The 22599-nt window shown below is 39.4% G+C and overlaps 1 long non-coding RNA gene across 2 annotated transcripts in view; it reads right to left on the reverse strand.

Moving 5' to 3' along the window:
- LOC310902335 overlaps positions 1-22599 on the reverse strand; it is a 194681-nt gene that overhangs the window by 25280 nt on the left and 146802 nt on the right. Inside the window, exons 3-4 of one of the 2 annotated variants that reach the window (XR_014586641.1) lie at positions 20328-20391; positions 19231-19318 (exon numbers count right to left, since the gene is read on the reverse strand). This is a non-coding gene — a long non-coding RNA (uncharacterized lncRNA). The remainder of the gene's footprint in view (positions 1-19230; positions 19319-20327; positions 20392-22599) is intronic. The other variant, XR_014586642.1, reaches the window with a different exon arrangement.

Genomic DNA, 22599 nt, shown 5'->3' on the forward strand with positions numbered 1-22599 from the left:
TCCGTAAATGTCCTCTGAGCCTGATAAAACTCCCACTGAAGAAAGTGCAAAAAAATGGTCTACTTCCCTTCCCCCCCTCAGTGGAATTTGAATCAGCCTTCCCTAAACCAATTTAGGCATACATTCCACTATCTTTATGAACCAGTGTATGATCAGCAATTATAAGACTTTGTATTATATTTATCAGATATATACTATTGGAAGTTTACCACTAAAATTCTTGGTCGGTAGCATCAAAAAAAAAAAACACAAAAAAACCCTCTTTTCATAAACTAAGAAAGTGGGCAGATGAAATACCCTTATATACAGTCACCTCTCAGTACAACTGAATATCTAGGAGGACTCAGGGACCTCAGATATCATAAATCCTTTGGTTTAATTGTTAATTGTTAGTACTACCTAGAAGATACTGGGTGTCAGGGTACTGCCCCAGAGACAGAGAAAAATGAAGATAACCTGGATAACCAAGGTAGGAGAAAGTTAAGTCAAAAACATACTGTGTTCATGGCTACAGCAAAGACTGCTTTAACAAAGAGATTTTGATATTCTTTTACTGCTTTTGTAACATAAAGCTTTTTGATTTTCCTCACATATTCCTCTTGCTTTAGGCCTGCTCTTTTTCAGCATCTTAAATGCAGAAATTGAGTCTGAAATAGTCTATAAATCATGTAATTGAGAAAACAACACTTATAAAAAGAATTATGGCAAAATCAAATTTTTTTTTTTTGGTAATATCTGGTGTCAATGCCCAGGATAGAGAGCATTCAGAGTTCCCCAGGTGATCCTTACAGTTCAAGAATTATTTGGGAAAAAATTATTATACTAGAAACAGTAAATAAGTATTGGGTACAGTCATTGAAGTGGTTTATGTTTCAACCAATATAGGAAGTCACTAGGGAGAAAGTAATCACAGGGCCAGAATTCAGAATTAAGGAAGGTTTCAGTTCAATGAATGCCACCAGCATAAGTCTGGAAACAACCCATTGTTTCAAGGGAGTGACCCAAAATGACAACAGTTCCTTGAAGGACTATTTGAAGCAGCAAGTGCTATTCAACTGTTCAGGTTTTGAACCAGATTTTTATTTCAGTGGAATTGCTTTGCATTCACCTCACTAAATCTAACCTTTTAGATAACTGTTTTTCATGTTCTTACTACAGGTTGAGACTTTCCTTTGTCCATAATCAAAGATTTTCCTTTTGACTTGAACCCTGGGGTTTGATTTATCTACCAGTTGACAAATATAAGAAAAACATAGATTTCTGTATACCTGCTTTCTTATACATGTGCATCTCTCAGTGAATGTATACTAAGTGAATAGAACTTAGAGTTTATATAGTCTATTCTTGCAATTTTAAAATTCTGTCGTTTTTCCTCTTTACAGCAGAAAGATGTTGAGGATGACATTTGGGCTGCTCCTTTTGACTGAACTGGAAAAATAAATGTAGGACGTACATTTTTTGGGAACCAAGCTCCTCTGGTACATTTGGAAGAGATTGGCTAGAATTGTTCAACCGTCATTAAAATGACATTCAGAGTTGTCATGTGAGCCTTGCTTTCCTATGAAACCAGTCTGGAAACAACCTTAATCTCCACAATTGTCATTAACTTGTCTTTCTTTGTGGTCACAGAAAAAAACAAAGAACTGAATGGGCTGGCTGTATCTATCACTTGGTAAAGTTTTCAGAATTCATATAGTTCCTGTACCATAGTGGTTTCCCAGTGACAATTCTTTACACTGATCGAAATATATATATATTTATTTATTAATATCCTAAAAAGAGGTGTTAATAAACTGTGTATGCCCTTCCTGATGTTTTGAACTTTATTTATGTTTTACTGATAATTGTTGGCATACTCCAACCTAACCCAGTGGTGGCACTGTTCTCTCCACTGCTCTCACTGAAATACTGGGAGATTCTTAGAAGTCTGTCAAAAATTGGAGAGCCATGTGTGCCAGGGACCAGCATTAGCAACTTAACAGTGATGTGAGGCACTTCTCTGAAACAGCACTGAGTTGAGTTGGTGCCCTGGGCAATTCTCCCCTCTTCCAGAAAGTTCTGTTCATTCATCAGAAAGAAAATTAAGGGCCAAAAGGTGCCTCCAGTGACTTTTTAGTTGGCTTGTGGTGAATGTTGCACAATTTCATCTTCAGAATGACAATACTGATCACCATGGCACCAGGCACCACTTAGTTTTCATAGGTTATAGACCAGGAGTTACTCTGCTCAGAAATGACAGAGGATTAATGGAGTTGAAAATAACAAAGCTTTGGGTGGGCTGCTGTGGTATTCAGCTGCCATTTTCTCTGAACAATGCATGCAGGAAAACACGGTGAGAAAGCCAAAGCAATCAAAAGTTACACGTGCCACCTCACGCTCCTCTACTGCTGTAGAAAGAATATTGTTTTTCCTTGCTTCCAGCCACCCTATAATGTCAGCTTTCTCTGTCATAACTCTCTGCGTCTAAGAGACAGAAACATCCCTTGTTCACTGAATTCTCTGCATCTGATTATTTTAACGGCTTTGTGTGTATTGCACCAAGTAGCTCACGCAACCATAAAAAAAATGTGGCAACTTTAGTTTTCTCGTCCTGTTCTCTGTGATTGAATTTTCTCCTATTAGCAGGCTGGTAGGAAATAGGGAAACCACTGCTATTGATAAAGAAAGTGAGAGAAAAGAAAACCCTATAACTGGGATTAAAAGAAACTTACAAATTCCAACATGAGGGTGGCACGTGTTGCCTGCACATGTCTTGGGGAATCCTGATATTCTACCACTGAGATATCAAAGGCAATATCAGAGCCCACTGTACAGACATATCCTGTGTATAAATAAATAATAAAAGTAATACTGTGCAGACACAGGTCTGTATTAAGTGTTTCCCCAAATCTGGGATCATTCAGACCTAGCTCAGACATTGCTTGTGACATTCAGAAAACTCAGATCCAGAATGCCCAGCTCTAACCTGTTTAGACCCCAGGCTTTTCCCTGTCGCTAAGGTACAAGTGTATTTTGCTGCTCTGTTTTCCCTCTCGCGCTTTCTTATTTTTTATGCTGTTTATGAAATGACTCCTGCTCATAAAAAAAGTGTGACTGGTTTTGTTTATCCTACTTATTATATGAGAATAATTTGCAGGCTGTCATTTCATTATTAAATTTGAAAACAAAGCAAACACCAGAACACTGTAAGACTAGATGTTCCAAATGAAAGCAAATCCATTCCTACCTTATGTGCTTAAGCAATACGCAGTACAACTGACTGTAGACAAAGCTTCTGTCATCAAATACCATAACTAGTAAATGGTTTATCTTTGTTGTCAGCAAGATCTGCTGTCAAAGTTAGGTCTACCTTGCCTACCTTTCAAAAATTGCTAGGAAATTTATGATTCAGCAATAAATTCTTAATTGCTTCCTCTTTATGTTGATCTGTTTTCCTGGAAATACAATTAATTCTCTATGCTGAGCCTTTAAGAATGAAACAAATTGTAGCCCTTGCTCACTTTGGCAATGCAATCACTTTTAATCAGTGCATAATTAGGATTTAAACAGTATCAACCTGTCCCTGTTGCAAGAAGGTAACTGCGCTTAAACTTCAATTACTCCTAAATTTAAAAATCAATTGCAAATAAAATGTCCTGCTGCTGATGCTAAAGAGATTAGAAAGACCAGAATACATTCACACGAGAAGCTAGTCATGTCAACACAATTGCAACAAGCAGCTGCCATAATGTAGGTAATTCTGCTGTAATGCAATATTAAGGTCTTTATCTAATCAAAGGCTGTGGGCTAAAGCTGTCAAAAATACAAGACGCCTCAAAAGGCAGATTGTTATTGTTTTGTATATGACTTTACCCTGTGCAGGATAAATGAACCATTTTGCTTTAAGAAATTACTTTTATTGTGAACGCTTGAAAATCTATTCTTTTTCCTCAAAACCTATCTATAATGAGGTAGTGCAGTTGAAAAACATCTGTCATTTGGGATGGCTCTAAGGTTTGAAATAACAAGCTCTTTTTGTATAAGTTTATCACAATGTTTTCTGGAGGCATCGGTGCAGAGAGTGGGCCTCCAGCATGCTAAGTACTACACGAAGGCACAGAGAGGTGGTGGTCTTGCAAGGCAGACAACTGGGAGGACCTCTAGGGAAACCTGGGCTTGAACTCAGAACTCTGGGCTTTGGATTTAGATGGTCACCCCTGCTAAGCATGTGGCGAAAGGGCTCACACCCATGCAGCATAAGGGTGAAGAAACAAAGCTATTAAAAGGAGGTGGAGAGAAGTTTGTTCCTTGTGGCACTTCCTCTGAGCAGGATCACAGGAGTACAGAAGTATTCAGTAACAGATCTGGACTGAAAACCTGTACTGCTGTTTGCAAGGAGGGGAGGACCGTGAGACCTTCCAGCCCTAGGCACTAGGATATTTAACAATTTAAAAGTTTATTCTGATCCTTGGATGGAAACTGCTGAAAAAAAATATATGCAAATTTCATCAGGACCACTTAGAAGCTGTCACATTTTAAAGACTTCTTCCAGACTATATGAGGATTTGCCTTTCATGTTACCATAATGGAAATTGGTAGTGAGTTAATAACAGCAAAACACAGCTGAACTAAAGTGTACTGAAAGGAGTCATCAAACCCTAAATGTGTGAGCAGTTACCATTCTCCACGCCTGTCCTTTGTGCACTTGCCTTACAAACTACATTAACTTCTTCACAATCTGGTTCCTCTCAAAGTGGTTGTGGGGAAAAACAACAAAAACAAACAACAAAAACATGCAAACAAAACAAAGTATTGAGGTGCTTGGCAAGAAAGTGGTCAGGTATACTATTCTCATCATTCACGTTTAGTATTCTGTAAACTAGGCAGAGTAGAAACTACTGATAGCAAATATTGCAATGAAAGACATGGAAAACCCCACATGGAGATATCCTGCTTCCTTAGCCATTTAGGGTGGAGGACATGTTTTCTGTCCAAGGTACACCTTTGGCATGTCCTTCACAGTAACCTCTTCATTTTCTTTGGAGACTGAAGGAAAACTGTCACACAGCAGTTTCATCAAGACTATTCAACAAACCAATCCTAATGGCACTATTTTAGTGGGTACAGCCCAGGATATGCCAGTGCTCTGATGTTCCCAAGGGAAAGGCAGGACCTCTGTTCACCTCAATTTTCTTTTTTGCATCTTCCCTTTTATTCATTGACAAGTATACTAACTCCTGTCTTCTTCAACCTTTCACTTTTTTTTTTTTTTTTAACAGCTGTGATATTCTGCCAGAGCTAATAAAGTTCGTTGATTCAGAGAACAAAAAAATGGGGAACATTCTCAGAATACCTCTAAGGGTCATAAGAATAGGGGTGAAATAATGTCATGTTACAAAACATTTTAGGCTTGGACGTATATGCAGGTGGATGTACCACTTCAAGCACTTTTTGGTTTCTTCATCCTTTCTTGGTACTCTTGCACGCAGGATTTAAATGACAACTGTAGGTGTCCTAAGACAGGCTGTACAAAATGCATCTGGGAACAGAGGAAACTTCTCACCCCCACCCTCATCTCCAAACATCCACAGCTGTAACCTGGGCTCTGGCTGACATACACCTTAGTGTCCACAATCAGTTTTTATTCATCTATTACTGAGGCACATCTCCCACTGAGGTTCCATTAACTCTCCACTCAATTCTTTCACTGGAAGTCCTAAAATGAAGCACAGCCTAACATCCTACAGTGTGTGAAAGTGAAATAAGTGAAAAAAAGTTGTTTCCTTTGTTCCTGTGTGACACAAGTGTAAAAAATCCTTATCTCTCCCTGTAGTTTGGTCATTGTAACCTGATCAAGTGCCACTCAGTACCACATCATCTTAGATGATGCATTAGAAGCTGCAGCCTGTTGGTCCAAAAGCTATCTAGAGGAGACATGATAAATGGACTCAAAATAATTAAGGCCAGGTTTTCAATTTTGCCTTCCCTAACCTTTGTACAACTTCACAATTCTCAAAACTATCAAAGGCAAAAAAAAAATACAATTTGTCCCTAGAAACCAGACAGGTAAGTTCATATCTACACAACACAGACTCTGGTCTCTGTAAAGATATGTTAATTGCATCCTTGTCCTGTAAAGAAGAGGAATCTTGGCATGTGTTCAGGAGTCTATGGTGTCAATCCTAAGGGCTTGCTGAAGAGGGTCAGTGATACAGCGAGGACAGAATGTACCTGCATCTGCACCCACCACAGGCTGAATAGGAATGCATGTAGAAACATAACCAAACAGCATCCTGAAGCTGGGTTGCAAGAAGCTAACTTGGCTCAATGCCTGTTGTTACTGAGTCATAAGGTTAGGTCACAACAAGAAAGAGCAAATGTTTCATGTTAGCAGAGGTGCAGTTGCAGGTAGGGGAGGAGCAATAGAATTATTTGATCACCCACCAGGCTTCTAACAGCAGAGCATAATGATTTTTAGATTACACACCTGACCAGTTACCACACAGCTTGCTCTCCCTGGGAGCAGTGCCAGACTGGATGTTGTTTTCATGAGGATTCCCATGCTTGGATATATTCCTTCCACGCTGCAGTTGAACAGCTGGTCATTATGCCTTTTGCCATAAGATATTTTTTCTGGCAAGTACAATAAAATGACTTTTTATATCCACTTTGCAATTTGACTTAAACACTCATTTAAAAAAATAATGTCATTACTGAACTTCTTCATGCTATATGATCTGACAGATCCCAGCTCTTAGTGCTAATGTGATCACAAAGCTTCTGCAGGACTGAAAGCCCTTCTTTGTGTTTTTACATTATCCGTCATGGTGGTCTTTAATCAAGCTCAACGACTGTTAGTACTGCTGACATGCAAACAATGGCACAGTTAGGAAATGAGAAATGTTTTCCACCCAGGAATCATGAAATTAGTTCAGCTATTAAGCTGCCTTTGAGTCTCATGGCCACCATCCTCTTGTGTTTGAGTGCCTTCCAAGTTATACCAACACCACAGCTATATTAATAAGAATGACAAAATCTCAGTACTTTTAAAAGAGTCAAAAGGATGGAAAATCCTAATCTTTTTTCCTGTACTTCCCCAAAGTATGTTTTTTGTTTTTTGTTTTTTGTTTTTTTTTAATAATGCTGGCAGTATTCAGAGAGAGAGTTCTGCTGATGTGAAGAACCATTTTGAGAGCTGTATGTATTTGTAGGAAGCACGCAGCTTTGCTTTTTCAGAAAAAAAAAAATAATCTCAAGAATCCTAGATTATCTGAAGTACCAAAAATCACTAGTCAGGTACACACAGCTATTTATCCCTAATTTTCTGTGTCAGTCAGAAAATGGCTCTGCCAGAAGAACATAGGATGTTTTGTTTATCTTTTAGTACGTTAAGCTTGACCAAAAGAAGCTGAGATTTGAAAAACAGTGGTCAAAACTTTTATCAAATTCAACCATTCTACAGAAATTACAGCAAACATAAACATTTTCCAACTATTCTGATCATTTAATGCAAAATTTCAACCATCTCTTCCTGTAATGGCTTCTGTTGGCTTTGCAGACCAAAGAAATTTTAATCTGCTGAGCAATAAGAACTACTTCCTCACTCTATTCCCTCAACCAAAGCTTGCCATTATCTTAACTTCCAACTTCCTACATTAACATGAGGTTTGACATCACATATTCCTCTCAGAATGATCATCTGTGGCACTGTTCATCTCTAAGATACCAGTTCTCCTGCGTATTCAGGAATTAGTCAAAAACCTTGAGGGTGTACTTTATTTGGGCATTCTGAGGGAATTTTGTTCATAAAGGAAAGTGGGCATAAAAGTGTTGTGATGCAATTTCCATTGAAGCCATTAGATAAGCTTTAATTCACTTCATCAGGTTTTGGGTAAGTTTTTTGCCTAATTCCCTTTTTTCTTCCTGTGGCTCTGACACTCACAATCTAAGCCCATCACACTGAGAACGAGATGTTTGTTTGTTTCACAATGACATTTCTTGATAGTTGAGCTGCTCTTACTGGCTCCCATGTTCAGAACAGTTTGAATTTCCTGGTAACTCTGGAAAAGTGATATTTCTTCTTTCAGTTTCTGAGGGTAGCTCTGGCTGTTTTCTCATTAGGCTCACAGTAAGAAATAAATGAAACAGGTGACTGGTACTGAGATTTCGATTCTGATGGGATCTCTGCTACACAGTGAGCTATAGCTGTAATGTTAAGTATGTGCGCTTAGGTGAGAAAGGTATGAAATAAGTTGAGTATCAAAACTCAACTGACTTCACTGGTGAAAGACATGACTCAGTTATGGCCCTATATAAAGCAAGAAGGTACATATTTTAGTAGATTCATCTTTTGTTCATAACATCTTTTAATTGGTTTGGATCTTGCAGTTCTGTGATGTCCTATCACCAGTCCTTCCCCAGCATGCCATCACAATTTCTAATAACGAGGGCTTACAAACATAAAAGGCCACATCTGATTCTATTGCAGTTAATATAAATTTTGCTACTATCTCTAGGGGAATATGGTTTGGAAAAGGGAATTGATCAAATGTCATGTTCATGCAGAGACGAGAAATTTCCTTAACACTATGTTTTTTGATCAGATATGGAGCTACTTTGTTTTGTGCAGCATGGAGAGCTTCATATTTCACTAACATTGCAAACACATTAGGTGTAAATAGGTTATTTCACAAAGATTACATTCATAATTAAGTTGAAATTACTGGCAGGATTTTTAGCAGCTGTTTTGGTTCTGATACTACTTTGAGAAAATTGTAAGCAAGTGAAGAGCTTGAAAGAAGACTTGAACCCTTGACAAAACTCAAGATTTGAGTCTTTATGTCTGCAAGGATAACTATGACTTTGGAGATTATTATTATGTTCCATTTAAAAAGTCAAAATGTCCTTCTTATGTACATTAATGATAAATGCTTACTAATACACTAAGAGAGACTAAATTTAGCATAACTAATAAGAACAGTAAAAAGATGGGCATGCCTCCAAGAACATCCTGTCAAGGTTCAGCAAAGTAGCTGTCCTTAAATATTGAAAGACATCTTCATAATGTTGAAAATGAAGACAGTTAAGTATTATCTGAGCTATCCAGGCTGTCTTATCATGTACTACTTGGGGTAGTTTCTTCTCCACATTATTTATATTTGTATGCATGTTTAAATATTTTCTTTTTTTCATCTTAGCTGAAAAGAAAACACTTGGGGTAAATTTATTTCCTATTTATTATTTATGACCTTGATACTTATTCAGTTTATACTCTATGGTGTTTGGGTACATGATTCATTATTATAGTCCATTTCTTCATTGTGAAATCTTACGGTCTTTGGAGGTATTTATGATTTGCTTGAGTTGCAAAATTTTATTGTTATCCACATCTGAAAATAAGGAGTTCCTCATCCCACTATAAGTTCATGTTTCAATACCGCCAGTAATGTACTTGAATGCTTTGAATCAAGGTGAAATATTGGGAGACAGCAAGATCTGATTCTTTCTTTGTTTTTAATATTTTTATGCTGATGAAATTTCTTTATCTTGAACACAACTATTCCTTCCTTACTCTAGTTTAAATGAGAATCAGGTCTAAGTGTGGGTTAGTTCTGAATTTGTCACAAGACCTTTCTGTTAAAAGAACCTGAAAGTCAACAGCATATGTTCAGCATCATAGCCCTGAAGTTCGCTCTTCTAGGAAACTCAGCTTTCTAAAGGAGATTTCCTCAACAGTTTTTCCATTGTTCAAGACCATGGATATAAGGCCTAGAAGAAATCATTGCCAATTAGCCTATTAACACATATAAAGCCTAGAAGAAATTACTGTGAGAACTGAATTTGAACTACAGCATTATTCTCACAACTGGAGAAAAATCCAGAATTCAAATTTCAAAAAAGCGACCCTAGCTCCTACCTCTGAGAGCCCCATAGTTGCTTGTTGGGCTTTTAAGCTCAACAGGAATAGGGCTCATCACCTTGTGGTTTTGCTTATATTTGACATTGTCCAAAATTAGTTATTCTGAAAGCGAAGGTCACAACTGAAAAACATTTGTAAACTAAAGCCTTTCTTTTCCCTTCTGCAGGGAAGGCTGAATGGCCTTGATGCACTGCAAGCTCTCTGTACTTACTGTTCTTTCTATTCTTTTCCCTCTCTTCAAAGAATCATCTGAATTCAGAACTAAACGGAGAAATGGCCTCAAACTAGAACATCATGTAAAATTCCGCTGAGACACTGTGCTGAACACTGCAGTTAAGGATGTCCATGGCCAACACACTGAGCAATAGTAAATAGGCAATTAAGGTTCCCAGTGAAGGTCTGCAAGCAATATAATGCAACTCTACCTTTTATTACATTGATCAAATGCAATCAGGCTGCTACAGTTACAGAAGAAACAAAAATCTATCCAGTTTGTGGAAATAAGATATTTCATGGCATAATAGACATTAATCATGGTATGCTCATTAAATTAGTCACTTCTAATTAAGCTGATATACAAGGAGTGTATTTTAGGTTCAGCTGTTGTCTAGGCTAGGAAATATACTAAGTAAACTGAAGCAATCTGTTTATTAATCAGTACAAACTGATACAACTTTACTGAAAATCAGTGGGACTTTGCAAACTTACCACAGGGGAGACACTTGCCATTCAAGTGCAGATTTCCTTATCTGCAATCTCATGCACAATGAATATGTCACAAAGATGTCTAGGAAAGTGGAATTTACACAAGGTTATCTTACTGCTAACAGGAATCTTGGGTGCACAGACTGTTGTCGTTAGTGCTGGGAAATGCATGCTGAGTTGCACGGAGAGAGACGGCGTTCCTTGGGAACACGATGGATTCTACCAAAGGGGTCTGGCTGTCAGCTGCTTTTCTCCTGGATTTGTATTACAGAAAGTTGGCTATTACAATATTTGAATGGTAAAAAGTGCTTCATAAAAGCATTACTAGTAAGGAGAACACTAATATTCTTGCGTACCGTACTTTTCCTAGAGAACTATCTCAGAAGTTATGCACCCTTGTTCCTCCCACAAGTCCTAGAGCAGGACTGTAAACAGCAAGCATGACACATTATTAACCAGCCTCCTGAGTACATGCTAACACAACATTAAGGAGTGTGGTGAGCACAAGACCCACAGGACCAGCAACCTGGTTCCCCTTGTTGGCAAAGAGGGAGCGAGGTCTTCTGAGGAGTCCCTGCAAATGATATCCCGCACAGAAACAGGGAATCTCCCAAATCTCTTTGCTGTAAAACTTCCTTCCTCTGTTCAGGCAGTTCTGATTTTCACTGTTGCTCTAATTGATATTCTCCTTCAGTCGCCTTTTTCTGCCCGCAGTGCCCCCAAATCTAGACCTTACAACACTAAGAATAAACAAAAGCCAAGAAACCAAGAATTTATCTTCGTACTTGCTATGACCTTGCTGGACAAGACACATTTTCTGTGTATTTCCTGTTGTTTTCACACCCTGCACCATCCCATCTGTTTATGTGGACTGAAGGGCTGTCTGTTCTCTGCACTACGACCATCTCTCTCTCTCTTAAGTGCAAACAGCCCCTGACAGTGATTGGAATTTCAGGATGCTGCTTTAATATAAATAAATACTGGTGTCAGACACTATACACATTTGGGCTGACTTGTAGGATCCTCAGCACAGTGTCATGCAGTACAAAACTTTATAAAAAAAAGGTACTGTTATAACAAAAACAGTACTTAGCAGACATTTTTCTTAACTGAAATTGTCAGGCTTTTTCAGTTCCTCTATTTTCAGTGAATCAGCTGATCATTACTGGTAAATAAAATAATCACACAGTAGCCAGGCTAATATAACTTAGGAAAAAGAGATAACAAAAAGATAAACAGTGCGTGCCACTGGAAAGGAGTTAACCAGCTATCTGCACCACAGTAGAGTCATACATTTGTCACAAAACCAAAAAAGCCTTGGGTAGGCCAGAGTTTGCCCCTAAATGTGTTTTGTAAGAGGATAGGCAAACTGATTAGAAAAGCGAGAGGATCATAACAGAAATACTGTCAAAACCTTGTCCAAGGCAGCAGCCAACTGTAATACTAGAGTACTGACTGGAGCCCGACAGAGATGAAACACCTGGGTAGATATTCCAAGACTGTAAGGTTTCTGTAAGCTTGAGGCTCGGGAGCAACAAACTGAGACAGTATGTTTAACAGGTGTTATTCTGAGCCTGCTGTGAGGAGTATGGCAGGGAAAATCATACCTTCAAGTTGCAAGTTGGCCAGTGTTCTTGTGCATGGTGAAATATATAGAGTTTATCTTATCCTCTGTGCAGACTACATCCCAGATAAGTCTTTGGTTAACTGTGTAAATATCACAGATAAAAAGCTACCATGGTGCCTTTCTCCCTGGAATTCCCAACATTTCATTACATGCTGAGGTGTGTGAAAATCGAGAAGGGCTTTGCAAGTCCATCCTCTCGTGTGAACAAACCAGCTAGGAGGGCAAATAACAAACGAAGGAACAGCAACTGACAAAATGGAAAAAAAATGTAACTTCAGCAGCCAGCTGTATAAATGATTGGATCTTCTGTCCCATCAACTAAAACTCTAAAGCTTCTTGTTTATGCTTGCACAAGTCCCTGGAACTACTGTGAAAAAGTCTTTGTTCAGCTCTATGCCAAGCGCAACATGGAATCTATTATCCAGTGGGATGTCTGATGAAATAGTGAGCCTTTCCATGGGTGAAGCTTCATTACTGTCTGCATATGCATCTTTAACGAGAGCCTAACATATCATCTTCCTAAACTGATAGACCCTTCAGGTAACTTATACTCTCTCTGCCCTGATTCATGTGTTAAGATAGTGCTTGTAAAGCACATAAGCAAAACGTAATTACATTGAATGTGATGGGAATCAATTTCCATTTCGACAGTTTTTGTGTTCTGTTTTCTCCTTATTAGTGAACCTGACAAATATCTTCTTCTTCTTTTTTTTTTTTTTTTTCTCCCAAGAAATAATATACAAGAAATCTTATTATCGCAGTTGTTCATCCATCTACACATCCTGCTAGTGATAAAAGACTTAACTGTCAGGAAAAGACAATCTGAACCCCTTGTATTAACGCTCCAGATCTCACATTTTAAATAAAGATTTTTCACCTTTGGAAAACCTCAAGAAAGGAACTGTTGCAGTTGGTATCACTCAGCTGAGGATGACAAGACACAGTGTATATTTCCACATAAACTGAGAAAAATGAATCTCATTATTTTTGATGATGTAGCAAAGAAGTAATGACCCTATGGGATCTTATTACATGGCTGAAAAGTGAATTAACTTTGGCATAACCATATCGAGTGAATTACTCTAATGATCTGTTTCCTAGCTCTTATGGGTGATCTCATAACAATACTCTCATAATCTGGGAGTATGCATGAGAGCATAAATTGATTTTGTTTTCAAGCTCCAACTTCATTCTCAAAGTAAATCCCTGAGGCACTTTGCCATACCCATTGCTGAGGGAAGCAGTTGTTGCTATAGGCAATGATGACACCTTCTGTGGCAGTGATAAAACTGGGCCCAAGAAAAGACATTCCTGTACCACTGCATAGATACAAAATTGAAGGTGGCCCTGATATGAAGGAGCAGGAGGAACTTTGCTTCCTCTGTCCAGTTGCTTTTATTTATGGGACAGGCTGAGAGAATTGCAAAGCCACCCTGCCTTGATTTTTTTGGTAAAAAGTGAGAAGATGAGTTGAAAGTTAAATGGGGGAACATGTCACTCTTGCAAGAAAGGCTGGGTTTTTCACCAGAGAAATCCTTTTGACATTCTGTAAACTATATTTTCTGAGAGACTTGAAATTGTGGACACTTAAATTCATTAGTATCCATATCTCTGTATCTCCCAGCTTTGCTGGCTGACATAAATATTTATTAGAATCTGAAATAACACTACCTAGGATTTTTCATTTGGCAATGGTCAGAACGGTGTGTAACACAGAACTGACTGCTTTCTACTCTGCCTTGTGGTACATAACACTGTGTATATAGATGCCTGGAATGAGGCTGACTTGCCCAGGGTCAATTAGTTGTTGCCTCGTGCTAAAACTCATCAGAGGCTGGTCCTGTGCTACATCTTATTCAGTCCCTCCATGTCCCATAGTCTCAATGATACCTGTAAAATCTGCATATTGCTAATCAAGGTTGTGATTGGAAAAAGCAATCACCAGAAATTCTGCCATGCACTGTGATTACTGCAAGTTGTGATGTGGGTAAATACGCAACTGCAACATTGGGGTTTTAATTATACAGCAGGATTAATAAATTTGCTTTAAACTGGTCATGACTGACGTGCAAAGTGATGGAAAGCAGAAGCTGGCTGCGTAGTTGAGGAGAGCACTGAACACATGGTCTCCCTGTTGCTGGAGCATTTTCCCTTTGGGGTCTTGTTGCTTTAAACACTTGCTTGTTACAAAATCGTTGGCGAAGATGAGGCTCCCTCTGGAGGTTAATTTTCTGGCTTCTGTGAAAAGACCAGCTGTTGGGTGACAGCCTGTCAGATTTCTTAAACAACCTAATGCTAAAGGGCAAAAATAGTGTGTCTGACAGCCATAGCACTGGCAGCTTTGCCAGGCAGCCAGTACAGCAGTCGGGTTGTGAGGTACTACAGCACCATATGCTGGCTGCCACAAAAACTCTGCGATAGGAGGTGAAATTCAAAATCGAGCATGATGAAAATGTGGATGAGGTAGTGCCACTGTGTCCTTAGCTGTCCATCCTGCGCACAGTCCTAGAAAGGCCAAAAGAGGTGTCATGCAGTTGTAGTCAGCACGTTTCACCGTTTAAGGAATGCAGCAATCTTTGTCATTCTCTCACTAAGTCAAATCTAAAGTGGGGAGGGAGAAAATGGCAAAACCAAGAGGAGTGCATGGCAGAGCTGGGTACAGAACCCCTTCTTCTGCACCCGTGGGAGTCCCTCAACCCACACTCACCAAGATGATATAATTCACCAAACATACTCTTTGGACTTCACCTTTAACAGAGGAAGGCATGCGGAGAAACAGTGCCACTGGGTTCAGGGGGTTGCATGGTGGTGAACTCACTGTGGGGCAGTATGGTGCATGGTCCTCGTGTCTCAGGACCTCCTGCGGTGTTTAAAGACAGACACACCAGTGTGCACCTCCAGAGAGCCAAGCAGGGCTGCTGTGACTTCCAGCACTCCTCCTGACATGTTTGTTAGCTCTCCAGCAGCTCTGGACAGAGCCACAGTGACTCAGCCCCATGTGGCATGGGGCTGCCTAGTACTGTGCCACTACTGCACAAGAATAAAAAACACTGAAAAATACTTAAACTGAAAAAATCCACCTAGCTGAGGGTCTTGTCTGCCAAAGAGACCACAAGAATGCACCTAAGGAAGTACACTATCACTGGGCAAACCTGCTAATTATATTTTTCTCTTCACCAAAATTCAGTAGCTCCCGTTCCTGAGGTGCCCCCTGTCACACATCTTGCTGTGAATTGTTGTGCAGAGAAACCCGTGGGTCAGGGAAAGTACTGCCAATGAGCAGTCCAGCAACACTCTACTGACCCAAAGTGTTTGATTACAATGTGCTAACTTCATGTTTGTGCAATTAATCTTGGTACAGAAGGATTTACTGAAACCGAGGTGGCTCGGGTCAGTCCCTCAAACAGAGCTGTCAGGATTTGCCATGATAACAACCGCAGCAGCTGCAGTGACATCAAACACAAAGACAAGGTAAAGCCAGCATGGAAGTGGTTGCTGAATTGCTCACTACAGGTGCACGCACCCCCCCTGCTTTTTACGGGTGGGAAGAAGAGCTGTTAGGCAGCTGGTTGAAAAGACAGACAATAAGAAGACTCAGAAGCAGTAATGTGCATTATCTGAGTAGTGCAGGTTTGAAATGCTGGTATTTTTCACAGCACCATGCTTACCTGCATGGGAACAATAAACCTGGTAGCAGTCCTTTGAAATAGCAAGGAGCAGCTGTTTGCACTGTAGGCCTGAATAAATCTCAAGCCATTTATTACAACAGCAAATAGAACTTGAGCTGTAACTTATCTCTAGTAATAAAATCTGATTTCTCTCTTGGTCAGTCTCCCTGCTCCTGGAATACTTCCAACAAGGTCTCCTTCTTGAGGAAAACAGTGAGACACACCACCATAAATTCACTGAAGCAGATTCTCCTAACAACTATGAAACAACATTTGGCACCCCAGCCACCACAAAAGATGGAAAAACACGTGGCAGAGTCTTTTGTCTGAACTATGTGTTTATGTTTCTTAATAACGATACCTTTGGCAGTTGCCATAAAGTATGGTTCATGGCTGTCACACCGCCACACTGGTTTTCGACTGAGTTTCTTCTGGACTCAGACTTGCTGAACAGTGCAAACACAACAGTATTTTTCAGTCAGGATGCCTGGCCTGAAGTTATGGCTTGAATCTTATCTTTGGTATTCCTTGAGCAAAGCTAGGAGGGAAACAGGTTTCCTTGACCTGGAGAAGGGATGTCTGAGAGGGGATTTATTTGATATCTTCAACTACGTGAATGCAGGTGACAGTGAAAATAGAGAAGCAGTGGGAAAGGAGAACAGGCAAGGGCCACAATATTCAGTAGGGCTAGCTGAGCCCTGGAACCAGCACCCTGCAGAAAACCAGCCTTGAGACTTCAAAAAACCAAGTGAGCAGCTTGATGCCAACTTTTCTGAAAGGGTAATAAATGAAAAAGATGAATGTAGCCATATGCAAAGAAGGGATAAGAAACAGTATTCTTAGTAGTGTTAATTCATTAAAGCAGCAAGTGTTCTTGTGTGCTGCAACTTGAAGAAATCAGTAAGTTTTAAAATCTTCATTTTTAGTAAATAGTCTGTTTCTCTGCTGATCACTTGTTCACATCTTATGCAGCTTGATGTGCAATGGCAAAAGAGAACCTTTACTAAGGAAGAAGTATACAAGTGATGCCTCTCCCTGCTTGGTGGCCTCATGCCATTTTGACTTCTGGTAAAAACCCCAAAGTATTAACCACTGTTAGATAACTTTTCCGTGAATAAAGTAAAACATTTTTTTTTTCCCAATCCTCTACAAGGATTTTCTCAGAGGAAGAAAATCTAAAGCTCTTTTTCTTATGAAACGTCTTAGGTCAGAACATTTCAGAATTTTTTCAGCTGTAATAAGTACCTGCATATTGCTCCTTATTCCCACAGAGAGAGGCTCCTTTGCAAGCACTCAAGCAGGAGACAGCATCTTTGCTGCTTCTTTTGTAATGCCACTAAACAGAATTTCAAGAAAACATATATTTAACATGCATCCAATGCTGCCACTTGTAATGGTGACTCAATAGGAGATAAGCTATTTCAAAAACCTGGGCCTGTAAATATTCCTCAACAGACCAACCCACACGCAAGAAGAACAACTGAATAAGCCGCGTGCCGATTTCAGAGAAGTCAGTCAGCAAGACTGATGTTTCAGAAGTCATCCACTCCAGTCTCATAAAGTTGATTCAGAATATGAAATGTGGACTATTCATCATATTCTTTTCTCCTCATCTATCTCTGAACAGTTCTATCACTTTCATCTCACCTGAAGCCCTCCTTCAGTTTTTCTCGCTCTTGAGCTGATCATTTTCCTCCTACTTTTTCCCTTTAGTCATTCTGTCTGTCATCCAGGGATCACTTTCTCTTCTTGTTCCAGGAACCAGGGTTGCAGAGCAGAAGCACACTGGAGCAGAGACCTTGCTGTCTGCTCTACTTTGTGTTTAAAACTGAGCAAACCCAGCTACAGTTTTGGAGTTCTAACACAATATAAATAATAAAAATAAAACCACTATTTGACATTCAAGAGTCATATGGAAGCATGCATTACACTGTGGAGATAGAGATACAGCTTTTTTTAAGGGCAGAAAGGAAACTTCTGATCTTTGACCTCCTCTTACTACAAGCTGGAGAATATCACCCAGTCAGCTGCATATTCAGCCCAGCGTTACAATGGAAGAACTGGGACGTTTCATTTAGAAAGGCAGCCAGGAACCAGACAGTGGCTGGGGAAACAACTAGCACAAAGCCATGTGAGGTTGAATTTTTCAGTGGTCAGAAATATATGGCTATATCTGCAGACAATGTTAAATAAACACATACCCCTGCGAACAGCTTTCATATTTTCTCAATAATGCCTCCACCTTACAGGAATAGAGTTGAACGTGGAGGAGAGGAATTTAAGAGTAGCAGTTAACCTCCGTATCTCAGTCCTTGAGTGAGAAATGACAACATGATCCAAAGGCACGGAGACAGAGTATACTGCGTTGGCCTAGCATTCGGGAACATATTGGGCTCATTCCTTCCTCAGTTTCAAAGTAGGTGCTTTACATACAAATGGGCTAAATGACTACAAGCAGAATCACTGATTTAGGACAGCATGTGCAGGTGGCTTGTGTGGCTTTGTCCACAGCGCATTGACACCATCATTCTCAGGTATGTGGATTCCTCTGGGTCTCAGAGGCTGATCTTTAGCCTCATGTAGCACTGTGAGATACAGTATGTATTTCTACTCCTTTTAACATCTTAACTGTGGTTGTGGGAACTTAATGTAAGTGGCCCCAAGAATGGTAAGGATGAAATCTACTCCATGCCAAATATCAAGCTATTGCAAATCACTGATTCTACAGTACCTTCTCTCATTTACTCCTATTGAATATCTTTCTCTAATAAATACTGCTTCTAACCTGGTAATCCTGGACAAATTCTGTACTCATGATTTTCCCATGACTCTAATTGTCCAGTTTGCAGTCAGCTCCCTGTGAAAATCTGATGACATCCTTTATCCACACAGAGTTTGGTGAAGTTTAGACAGCCTGAGTACCCTTCAACCACACGTTGATAAAGCCTGCTCACAAAGGCAATGTATTCTGTCAAAGAATAACAGTGAGATAGGCTTTGCAAACTTTGCTGGCTATTGAATGTGCTATGCAGGAACTGAACATTGAGAAAATAGGATGTTTTTCAAAGGCGTCAAAGTGATTCAAGAGAGTGGTAGGACTCAGCCTCTTGAATCATTTAGATCCCCTTGAAAAATGCTACCTATTATATATAGAGAGAGGAACCATCTGAGGATCTCAGCCTTTATGCAGAGAGACAAACTCAGCTCATGTCCTTTGGCAAAGCTCTGAAGGAACAGAAGCACAGGGAACAGAGGAGGGGCACCACACAGGAGACCACATGAATTTTTTACCAGCTCTACTACTGTCTTGATGGGGCCGTTAAAGTACTTACCATACTGTATGGAAAAACTTTCTGCCAGCCATGAGGAATAGTATGAACAGTGTCCTCCCTTCATTATTAAGTCAGATGAGAATTTGTTCTAAAAGATCAAAACATTATTTTGGCTGTAGTTATGCACCTATTTAGCTTTTTAGTCTCAATTATTCTTCTTTACCTAGGTTCATTATAAAAAAATCCAGATGATGCTGTTATTCTCACTAGCTTGAGGAGGCTAATTTGGTGTCAAATGCTGCACTGCCAGCAGGGTTTTAAGAGTTGGCTTGTATTTGCTTTTCTTTGTTTGTATTTGTTTGCTTCAAGCTGTTTCCTGGTGTACTTCACAAAACCCTTCCATACCTCTCTTTGAGCTCATGGTCTTCAGAGGTATAGATCTCCCTTAAAATATTTTCTCTTATCTTTCACTGTAGGTGAATCACTTCATCATTTCAGCTAGCTCTTTTCTGAATGCACTCCAATTTATTTGTCTCTTGTCCAGTGCTTGTCTGAACTGAACTGAATTTGCTTAAATTTAGTACTACTGCAACAGTGATACTGTTTGTTCTGTGACTTTTTTTTTTTTGCAGTCTTTTCAGACTGACCTGTAAAAGAACCTCTTGCTGATCCACTTCTTCCACAGTAATTGGTCTTGCTTATTTTAATCACCCAGTATGCAGTGTATGCCTGAGGATTCGCTCCAAGTGATTAAGATAATTTCCCAAGGATCTTCCAAACTTTTCTCTTTTGATTTTCATTGCCAGTTTCACCATTATCTTTGGAATGGCAAAGGTCCAACACATTTGTTTGTTTTTCCAAGAAAATTATGCCGAGAACTTGTCATTGTCTTAATATTTCTGGTCTTTGCTGCACAAGAATGTTAGCAATCTGTGTGCTTGTAACTACAAAATACTTACTGGCTTGCAGTTTTTTCCTGTTATTTACCCTACATAAATCATCATCTGTAGCAGAGCTATAATCACTTCATAGTATTTCTGATACTTTACTGATTTGAAGACCAAACTCAATAGCAGCCCCATTTCTTTATACCAAAGCATTTTTCCCCCCTAGAGAGATGATGAACAAGGTTTCTGGTTTGCTATCCAATAACTTACCTGGCCACAAGGCTTCTACATGGCTGTACACCTGGAGCAGGAAGATCTGAGTGACTCCGAAGGTCTGGGAAAATAATGAGATATGAAAAAGTCACTGTAGAGATAAAAGGATTGATCAGCTTATAACCCTAGAGCACAAAGAGTGATAGACCTTTTAATTTTTTCTAATTGAAATGTTTGGTGACATGGCCGCAATTTTTTATCTTCCTTTGCTGCAAGTGACATTGACAATTCTCAAAGATTAAAGAAACCTGTGTTACCTTGTGATTTAGAAAATTTCTTGTTTTGATAGGCTCTACTTTCTTGCATGAAGGAAAAACAAATATCAGTCTGGTCCTGCCTAGAGAAAAGCCTGTTGACAATTCTCAGCAGCAAGGACGCTTCTACATCAGTTTACCAAATAGAATAGTACCCAGATTTCAGAATTTGATCAGTACAGTCATGTATCTGACCATATTCTGAGGGATTTAGGTAGGTACAAACTTTAGAAGTAGCTCAATCTTTGCTTTTCACCACCTTTCAAGTCTTCTTTTAGAAATATGAAAGGTTTAGGAACATTTAATTTCCCCTGGAATAAACAGTTTTACAAACTTTTACATTTATTAGGCAAGCACAAACCAGCAGAGTTTTACTGAGCCTAATGTGGCAAAAGTAGGCGACTTCATCAAAGATACTCCTGTTCATGCTACCTGAAATTTTGACCCTGCACAGAATGTATGGATGAAGAAAGTCCTTTATTGCTTGTACCTCAAGTCCCATTTGTCTGCTGACTACTATGAAATACATCACATCAGCACAAAACACCTCCATAGTGTCTTGCCAAAAGTTCAGTAATCTTTGACTTTTTTTCTGAATAAGTGGTACAATTTGAACACCAGGATTTATCAAGGGACATTCTACAAAAGTGTTTGGAGAAAGGCATGAAAATCTGAGAAGAAAAAACTTTAATACAAACAGCTATGAGAATTAGGGGGGACCACAAAGGATAAGTAAGACACAAGTGCTTTGATATTTCCTTAGCTGGGAATCAAAGAGCTGGGAAGCTGAAAGTTCAGACCATAAGCCTGAGTGGTTGATGTTTGTTCTCTCCATACCATCATGACTGTATTGCTTGTGTTGCAATTCCAGCTGGAAGAAGAAGAGACTGGCCCCTGCTGTGTCCCATCATTTCGATGCGACTGGGCATGCACTTGGGAACCTTGTTGGCCTCATCTGCCATTCCTGGTTCACTTCCTTCTGAGGTTAGAGACAGGGTTACTCCACCACCACCATGTTGAAGGAGTCTCTTTGCCATTCATGTGGTATGAGCCTAAAAAGGAGCCACAGCTTACCAGGATGGTCCATGAAGCCACAAGCCCCTGTTTGGCCACCTCAAATCTAAATAGTAGAGACATACCAAAAGGCATGTAGAGAAATGGATTGCTGTTATTATTATCCCATATCCAAACAGGGAACAGAATAGAGGAAAATTCTAGTTATTGGGAATGCCAAGATTGTATCCTTTTGTGCCTACAGTAGAACTCTTCAGTCTAGGCAGAGATTAGGTTGAGCTGACACAGCTTCCATGCTTTCTAGACCCATAGTAGTACCCCAGCACAGCACTCTATAGGGTAGATGAAAGCTGTGTCACAAACTGAGACTAATGATTTGGGGGTTTCCCACAAAAATTGATATAGGATATCATCTTCAAATTGAGTGTTCCAAATCAAAAATTTCAGGCTGAATCACTTCTAAGCCACTGTTTTCAGAAAACATTTGATATGCAAAGCAGCACTGATGTGTCCAAGGTAAATTTTAAAAAAGTAAAATATAAAATAAAATAATTGCTTGCTATATATGTGGATTTCCCTGTTCCTGTTGTCTGTGTATGGGAGTCATTCAGTCAGGTCCCTGGACTCACAAACATTTTCTTGTGACTAGTGAAGAGAACAAAGCCTGAAGGAGCCAAAGGAAACATTACAAAAACAACTTATTTCAGAGTAATGGAAATAAAACACAGTATAACCTCCAAATCAAATATTTTGAACTGCCTCTTTTTGTTTCTTATCTGCCACAAGTAATAATGAATAAAAAAGTCAGACAGGAACCATAGCCCCTCTCATAAAAAGGAACCAAATTCATTCACTGTGCTGATGTAACTAACAAACATAAAAGTGATGTAAAGACACAGCAGTCGTCATTTATTTCCTTCTAGAGGGATATTTCCTTGCGATGGAAGCCAATTAGTGTTGTTCTCTGAAGAAACATGAAAACATCAGAAAGAACAATTTTT

This window comes from Anser anser (genome assembly GCF_964211835.1).
Source record: "Anser anser genome assembly, chromosome: 7".
Taxonomy (NCBI): Eukaryota; Metazoa; Chordata; class Aves; order Anseriformes; family Anatidae; genus Anser; species Anser anser.